The sequence below is a fragment of the Pteropus alecto genome, unplaced genomic scaffold (assembly GCF_000325575.1).
Source record: "Pteropus alecto unplaced genomic scaffold, ASM32557v1 scaffold106, whole genome shotgun sequence".
Taxonomy (NCBI): domain Eukaryota; kingdom Metazoa; phylum Chordata; class Mammalia; order Chiroptera; family Pteropodidae; genus Pteropus; species Pteropus alecto.
The window spans coordinates 13,086,036-13,094,810 of record NW_006442103.1 but is presented as its reverse complement, the minus strand read 5'-3'; the positions used below and the strand labels follow the sequence as shown (position 1 = coordinate 13,094,810).

Sequence of the window (8,775 nt, the reverse complement as noted above, 5' to 3'; positions counted from 1 at the left end):
CAGCCGCCCCCATCCGGCCGGCCCCGCCCCGCGGGAACTATTCACCCGCTCCGCGCCATGATACCTACTGAGGCGGAAGGGCCGGAGCGGGCGCTTTAGGACAGCCGCATCGCCCGGACCCGGGCGGGAGCCGGTGGGCCTGCTTGGGGACCTCCGTGGGGAGCCAGCGTGAATCGAGGGCAGGGCCCGGGCTCCCCGCCCCGTCTCCGCGGCAGACCCTGTGGTGATTTAAATGTGCCTGGTGGCGGTGAGGGGTCCAGATGTAAAATGTCAGCCCAGCCAGTGTGACATCACCACGGTCTAGTGTGACACCCCCAGAAATTGGGCAGCGCGCGGAGAGGCAGTGCCTACACGGGAAGCCCCCCTGCTGGTGAGGAATTACCTCAGTTTAGGCTTTAATGTTTCGTTGCCATATAGAGACGTTCTAGCGGTGACATCCGTGTACGGGTACACCGGGAGCCACTTAGGGGGCTCTCCCATTGCTGCCTTGGGAACCCGCGTTTGCATTAGGAGGGGAGAAAGAATAGCTGTGCTCTGAATCCAACCCCTCAAAACGTGCAGCGCGCGAATGCTACCATAATTTTCTTGCCTCTACCGGGAGATGGTCAGGCTCGGTATTTGGGAAATGGAATGCTCTGGGCACACAACATTCTGGAAAAAATGGACACTGTGTGAAAACTAGGTTACCCCAGTTGAAAGAAACATGCCATCTCCCAGGATCAAGACATTCTGTGGGATTTCACATATATCTGCTACCATGTAAAATGTTCTGATTCCTAAAGTGGGGGACATTTTTAGGGAGACAGGAGTATAATCTATTTTTTCCATCCCACAAGTTCTAGAGGCTGCACTGATCTGAGCCCTCAAAGTGACTGTCCAGCCCCATGGGTACTTGCATATTCTCTTTGAGGAGGGGGTGGATGTGGCTAAGGCAAGATTCGGCTATCAAGCCCTTTCTCAAATCTCACCCATACATCCTTGAACTCTTTAGGCCCCCTTTTCCCCACCAAAAAAAAAAAAAAAAAAATTTGTGAAGATGTGCTAAAGTGGCTGTGCTACCTTTGGTTTTTCTCCTGGCTTAACAACACTGGGAGCAGTTCTATTTTATCTGGAACAGGAAAGTTATTTCCCTAGAGGACAAGGGTTAGCCAAACAGGACAGTTTTGTTTGCTTATTTCCGCAGAAACTGAGAGAACATAAAGTCCTACATTAGGGATGGGAAGCATCAAGACACAGAGTGGAGTGGGTAAGCTTGCCTGTGCGGGGAGGCAAGAAAAAGGCAGAACTTGAGTTCTGGAGTAGAATAGATCCCACTCAAAAGGCAGGCTGTGAACACACTTATTACTTACCCTGCCTTGGTGCAAGGCAACTCCGTGACATGCTTCTAAGCTACTGGCTCGAGTTTCATCCCTTTCCTCTTTTCAAACACATCTCAAAATTCACCTTTTGGGAGCTTTTCCTGATTGATTACCATTTTATTCTAATTGTTCAGTTCTGCATAGTCACTATCTGACTACTTAATTGACTTATTTGTACCATATTTATTCTTGATGATCTCTATTTTCATTATTATTAGGTCATTTCCTCAGTCTGCCTAAGCGGAGAACTTAAAATCTAGTATTTTCCCTTCTCTAATACCATTCATTCATTCATTCATTCAAGAAACAGCTTGTGTGCCTGCTCTATGCCAGGCACTCTCCCAGATACCGGATCAGATGCAAGATGAATATGACATGGTCTTTGCCCTCAGAGAGCTTATAGTCCAGTGAGAGAAAAAAATGCATGGAGACAAATACAAGATTTGAATGATGGAGTCAAGGACCGCCTTCAGAGAAGGTGGTATCTGAGCATGGTGTTGTCAATGAAGTTTCAAAGTTTAACAAAGCTGGAGTTTACTTGTCCATTCAACAAGATCTATTGAGTACCTCTGACAGGCACTAAAGTAGAAATTAAAGACAGAAAGAAGAAAAGGTTTAGTCCATGCCCTGAAGGAGCTTACAGTTCAGCGGAGAAGTGGCAGGATGTGGAATTAGTAAGGTGGGTCAGATTTTGAAAGACGATGATGAGCTTATTAGAGGTTTAATCAGGTAATAAGGAAGCTGTGCTTTACAGAGAGAACTGGTGGCTGTGAGGAAGATGGCTGGCTGGAGTGGGTGAAGACTAGAGAAAGAGCCTGATTAGAAAACAGTGTTGAGGGTTTGGTCAAGCAGGGAACATGGAGAGTAGGGGGTGGATATGTGAACTGCTTTGTCCTCCCAGACAAAGTCAGAGCACCTGGAGAGGGGAGATGGAGCTATTGGTGATTGGAAGCATTCAAGTCTCACGTAGGGTTTGGCATCCTTCTAGGGCCTGCAGCCTAGGTTCAGTGTTGCAGGTAAGAAGTCATTTGCTCAGGAGCTGCAGTGCTTAAGACCAAATAGAAGAAGCTGACCAAAGGCTGTGTCTTGAGAGAAGCTGGGAAGACTATCCAAATAAGTTGTGAAATGAACTGGCCAAGAAGAAAAGAATTCGGGTAGAAGCCAACAATTGTAAGTTAGAAAACCAAACGAGAGCGAAGGTCTGAAGTAAAGGATAGGAGGCAGAACATGGAAAAATCCTTTGGGGCAACAGAAGAACAAAAACAAGAGTCCTGGAGCTGCCATGGCCATGTGGTGACCATAAATGTGACGACAAGCAATGATGAAGACAAACAGCATGCTGAGGACGGCAGCGTAGACAGATGGAAAAGTGTGTCTTTGATATAGTGAAGTTTCTGAATGAACCAGGAACTAACTACTCACTTCTGGATTTCTTTTTAAGTAAATAAATGTTCTTATGTTTTGAGAACATTGTTAGACAAGTTTTCTATTATTTGCAGCTAAAATCGGTCTTAACTGATGAAGAGAAGTAGGGGAGATTTTCTAGAAGAAGGAGCTAATCTGTGGTGACCAAATGTTATGAGAAGTAAAGGAGGATAAGGAGTCAAGAGCGGCCAGTGGACTTGGCAGTCGGAAGGTCGCTGGTGATCTTGGTAAGAACAATTTTAGTAACAGTGGGGACAGAAGTAATGTAATTCCTAGATAGGATTTTTCATAATATGAGTGGTAACTGGCAAACTGGGAAGGTAGTTTGGTCCAGCTGGGTGATAGAATCTGTTCTGGTCAACTCCCATCTTCAGCTCTCCATAACCAAGGAAGCTGCTTGGGTCTGTAATGTCCACTTCTGCTACATCTGGGAGATCATGAACTGAACTATTCTGACTGATTTCTGTATCACTTTTCACACAAATAAGCTGGGAAAAGTTGTTCTGGCCCTTTAACTGGTTTTAAAGAGGGCAAATCCAAGATGCATGATGGAGGTTAGAATAGAACTTTTTTTATTCTACTAGGATTTCCTGACTGTATAATAAGTACCAGACACTGAGTTAGACAGAATAAAAAGAATAAATAGAATAAAGCACATTTCCTTCCCTCAAGGGTCTCGCAAACACAGTTAAGGAGACAGATTGGAAACAATTATCACATGTCTATGACATTGGTCCTCCAAGTGGCATTAAAAGTGCTGAAGAATATTACAGTTAACTGTGTCTGGAAGTCACTGAGGAAGCTTCTAGAAGTATTGCTGTAGACTGAGCAGGGACTTAAATAAGACAGCCCTACTTCTGCTGGGGCATCAGTGAGACGTTATTTGTTTTTAGTACTGACCTTAAGTACATTTTTCATGTGAACATAAGAATAAATATGCCATTATATTATACACAAGGGACATGAGCTCCTAGGAGTGACAAGTACTCTGGGAAGAAGAGCTTACCAGATCTGTGCCAGATGGCTTTGGGCTTAGAAACTAAAACCAAAGCTGAGAAGTGAAGTGCCCACCTCTTGGGAAGCTACCCAGGATAATCAGGTGAGTGAGTACTCTCCATTTCATCCCAAAGCTTCCTTCTCTGTATTGGGAGAAGGCTTTGTCTCCTCGCTGCCTCCCCACTTCCCTCCTTCCCCAGCATCTCCCCACTTCAAGCTGGGTCATTGCTGGGCTGAATAGTGTCATTGCGGGTAGGAGTCTGACTTACCTGGCTCAAGTCTAAGTATTGCTAGTTTCTTTTTCTTTTTGCAGCAGAATAGGACATTTTGAGGACAGTCCATCCCAGGAGAAACGATGGCTTTGGTGGAATAGGAGTTTGGACGAAGGCCATGCCTCTGGGGTTAAAGAGGAGGAGGAGTCAAATGCAAATAAAAACGGGGAAAGTGAACTAGATACAGGTGATGGATGCACAATGCCGTGAAGGCACTAAATGTCACTGAGCTGTGCACTTTCAAATGGTTAATTGTATGTTATGTGAATTTCACCTCAATAAAAAAGAAAAAGAAGATGGGAGGTTTGCAGGAATTAGAGATAACGGGCAAGAACTTTATCCCTAATTTTCCTGATTTTCAAGGGTCGACCCAGAAATTATGCTGGGAGAAGAGCAAATGCCTTGAATACTCATACCACCCATACTTACTTCTCCTCAGATCTTCCTCCCCACTAAAACCAGGGGATAGTGCTTTTTTTCTCTCTTTCTCTGGATGATCATCATCTCTCATCATCATGCCTCCACCATTCCATAGCTTCTCATCTTTTCTTTGACCAAGGGTTACACCAGCCTTTAGCAACTGCATTCCATATATCTTTCTGTATCATCAATTCTCAGCAAAGTCCAAAGTCAAAACAAATGCTCTGGGAAGGCACAGAGACCCACATGGGAGAGGGCAGTGAATCAGGACAGGAAATTTCACAATTGGATATTATTTGTGCCAAGTCATTTTGCACTTCCCATAAACTCAGAAATCAAAAAAGTCCTAATGTAGTTAGTATCCCTTGCCTAACACAATTCCCGATATGTGGTTAGTACTTACTCTTTTGCTGAGTAAATTACCGAGTGCTTATTCACAGTGCTCAAAGTATCAGAATTCAATTAACTATAGAGTGTAAGAAAATCTCAAAATAACAATTTCCACCTCCCCTTTGGCTGTGAAGTTAACTTAAATTTTTTATTATTATTTTTAGAAACTTATTTTTTGTAAACTCTGTAAGCTGTCATCAAGTGGTTAGCAAGTGGTTCTCTCTGTTGCGGGTGGGGTAGAAGGAGGTGCCCAGGAAAACTCTGATGTGACATAGACTTCTGCCTGACCAACCTCAGTGCTCCCAGGATGCTCAGTATAGAAGAAACACATGGGCTTTGGAACCTGATGTCAGGGGGAATACTGACTCCTTAGTTACTGGGGTGTGCTAGTGGACATGCTCATGAGACCCACTTTCATCATACTTAAAATGGAAGTGATTATACCTTTTCCTTACCTCCTGCGTTCCATCCATCAGAACATTTCTTTAATGTTACTTCCCCCAAAAATCCAGAACCCACCACCATTCATCTCCACTGGTACTGTCTGTGGAATCAGAAAATAGGAGAAGTGAAATACAGAATAATAATAGATATGTATTTTAACTCCTTTCTTGATTAAAAAGGAGGGTTTTAATTGTCCATGTGGACTAGGAGCCTTGCAGAGAAGATGCACTCTCGTGAACCCAAAATTACCTTGTTCGTTCTGGTGCTCTTCTGTAAGAATGTAGAATGTTACAACTTGGTAAATTGAACAGCTATGCTCTGTTCTCCATTATATCTTATAGATCTCTCCTTACAGATGCAGACATTCAAAGATCAGGACTGTTATCCTGTATAAAAGTTAAAACTTCATAATAATTTAAAAAGTAAGTATTCTCTGATACATGAAATTTTTTACTGAGGAGTCATTGTCTCTCAGGAAATGTGACCTCTAACCCTAAGGCTTGTGTTGACTCCAAAGCAAGTAAACTATGTTTTCTTTTTTTTTAGTACATAGTTATAAAACATGTCTATTATAGGAAATAGTGCTAATTCATAAAATATTCCACTTATTTACTTATATTGTAAATAAACTCATTCTTTTTTTCTTCTTTTTTATTCCCCCCAAATATGTGCACCCATATAATATCTATGGTGCATGTATGGTTATATATACACTTTTCCTTTGTGGAAGCTTTGGTGGAGGAAAAGGTGTCTTTGTTCCTTTAGCTGCTTGTGCCAAAGAAGTTAACTCTAATGGATTCATATCCAAACACCACGCAAAGCCTTTCTTCCAAAAACCTAGTCCACCTCACCAGTCTCTCTCACTACTCCAAGAGCTTCCTAGCTAGAATTCATGTTTTCATTCTTGCCTCATTCTCTATCCGTTGCTTTTAAAAGAGCGTATCATTTCCCTATGTGAAAGCACGCCAATCGATTCCCGTTACCCTTAGATAAAACCCAAACTTCTTTGTCACTTCTGATCCTACTTCTGCCTCCCTCTCTGAGTTCATCTCTTTTCCCCCTAGGCCACATGCATGAAGGTTGTTCCCATCACACGGTCTTCAGGCTGATGCTCCCTTCAGGTCTTCACCTGACTGGCTCCTTTTCATCACTCAGGTCTCATCTTAAGTTTCAGTCCCACAGAAACACCTTTGACCCGTCTCTGAACTGCTCCCCACCCCTATTAGCCAGTTTTATTTTCTTAGTACTTTTCACTATCTGGTATATATTTATGCAAACTCTCTCTCTCCATTAAAATGAGTTCCTGGTGGGCAGGACATGTTCTGTTTTGTTCACCATTTTGTGATAAGAATCATTCTGTACTGATGTAGGTGGGATATCTTGGATAATAGGGGAAGCACCATGACCTCAAAATATCGTCGCGGTGGTTACGAAGGGCGATGGGTGGGAGGCAGGTAACACACTGACAGCTGCTCACTCGTGATAGTGTCAGAAATATGTGCACTTGGAGCCCAGACAGAATTTCTCCTGCTTAAGAACCACTTCAAGAGCACAGAGAACTGTCTCCCTTGGTGTGGGCTTGAGACCGAGGACCCAGGTCCAAATCCTGTTTCTTGAACAAGCAGACTCGCTTATATCCTATTTCCTACCACAAAGGGAAGTCTGGGTCAGAAGTGAGAGATGGTCCTCCAAAGCCAGCCAGGCAAATGTCCTTCTTTAAAGGGACTAAAGTCACTATCAGTCTCCTTGTGAAAAAGTACTTTTCTCCACAGATCCTGAAACAAATAACTCATTGATATCTAGGGAACTTCCTTCCTCCCAGTACCTTCAGGCCTAATGCAAGCTCTTCAGGGATCTATGGGGGTCATCCTTAGATTCTAAAAGTAAAATAAATGAGCTACTTAGATATATGCCATGCAGCATTTGTATATGAGAGTATTGAGAAATCAAACAAAGCAATTGCCAATCTCTATTATAAGTAGCCAAATTTACTTTAGAATAGTATGGAATTTTCCTATTACTAAAACACAAACATGCCACCAACAACTAATTTCTCAAAGCCCTTTGCTTCTACTCCCCCATCTGAATTCGTACAGATGCCACTTCAGGGAATAACGCATGACACAGAACATGCCAAGAGTGAACAGGTTTCCTTGCTGCTAGACGAGAAAGCCAGTCTGGGGCCCCTGGTCCTGAAGACCGCCTTATCTCTCTCTGCCACCTTTGGGCAGCACCGAAGTGAGACAGCAAGAAGCACTTAGAGGAAGTCGGTTGAGCCTTGTCCACACAGCTTAGTAAATATTTACCAATACACAAGATAATTTTCCATGTTTACATGTACCGTTCTAATAATATCATTTGAACTTAATGAATCTTCAAGGTATTTTAATACTATCCTCTTCTTCAAGAAGGATGGTAAGAAAACATGTTTGTAGTGCAATTGGGTACAATTTGCACCAAGAACTGAAAACTGTAATCACTTCCAGTAATTTATTCCAATAAACAAAAATGCCACGATATATGCACAAGGATGTTCACTGTAATATGTGTTAAAAAAGGGTAATAGAAATGTTGAATAAGGAAATGGTTTAAAATATACCCTTATGATAGGGCATCATACTACATATTTAATATTAAAAATTATATTTTGAGCAATATTTAATGATACAAGAAAATGCTCGATATTAAGAAAGTATACTGTAAGATATAAAGCTATACAGTATTACCCAACTTTGAAAAAAACATTTTATATTTACATGCACAGAAAAAGACTAAAACAATTGATCTACATGGAAGAATTTTTTTCTTCTTTATATCTTAACCTCCAAAATTTATTTTACATACAGAAGAATTTTTAAAGAACCAGAGGCCAAGAACCAATATTTGAAGTACCTATCCTGTGGGAGGCAGAGCTAGGAATTCTCCCAATGATCTAATGTCCATGGTGATCAGGAGAAGCAGGTACCTCAGTGGGTTTAGGTGAGGAACAGAGGCTCTATTTAAGCATGGTCTCTGCTGGCCCAGGGCGCCCTGGATTTCAGCCCAGGACAATGCCCAGGTTCCCTGCTGCCCCACATGCCTCACCTGCGCCTCCTAGTGGGCCCATGGTGGGGCTTACAGTGAAAGTCACTGACAAAACACAGCCTGCCCAAGAGCAAGGACCTATTTTGCTTTCTAAACTCTTCATGTCTTCCTCCCAAAGTAGGAAACCTGTTTTTCCTGGACAAGAAACAGGCTTCTTCATTATGAAGGCTCAAGGCTCCAGGCTCCATTCTGAAGCAGTTTTACCCATGTGCCCTCTGAGCCTGTGCTATCTGCTGTCCTGCTTATTAGTTTGGCATTTCTGTCAGGATGTGAGGAGGACAGGGCAGAACTGCACACCCCCGCCTCTTCCTCCAGCTGGCTCCTTGGTCTCTGCCCTGGATACTAAAACAAACAGGCTGTGTGCTCTGGCTCCCTACTCAATCCAA

The 8,775-nt window shown here is 42.9% G+C and overlaps 1 protein-coding gene and 1 long non-coding RNA gene across 2 annotated transcripts in view; one reads left to right on the top strand and one right to left on the bottom strand.

Moving 5' to 3' along the window:
• The window catches only part of HIPK1 (homeodomain interacting protein kinase 1), a 49,580-nt gene extending 49,181 nt beyond the window's left edge, over positions 1-399 (bottom strand). The window contains exon 1 of the mRNA XM_006919657.3: positions 69-399. The gene's annotated coding sequence lies outside the window, so the exon portion shown is untranslated. The remainder of the gene's footprint in view (positions 1-68) is intronic.
• LOC107196233 lies at positions 146-4,345 on the top strand. Its single transcript, XR_001517608.2, has 4 exons — positions 146-370; positions 2,858-3,010; positions 3,742-3,882; positions 4,093-4,345. It is a non-coding gene; the product is annotated as an uncharacterized LOC107196233 (long non-coding RNA).
• The last annotated feature ends 4,430 nt before the right edge of the window (positions 4,346-8,775 follow it).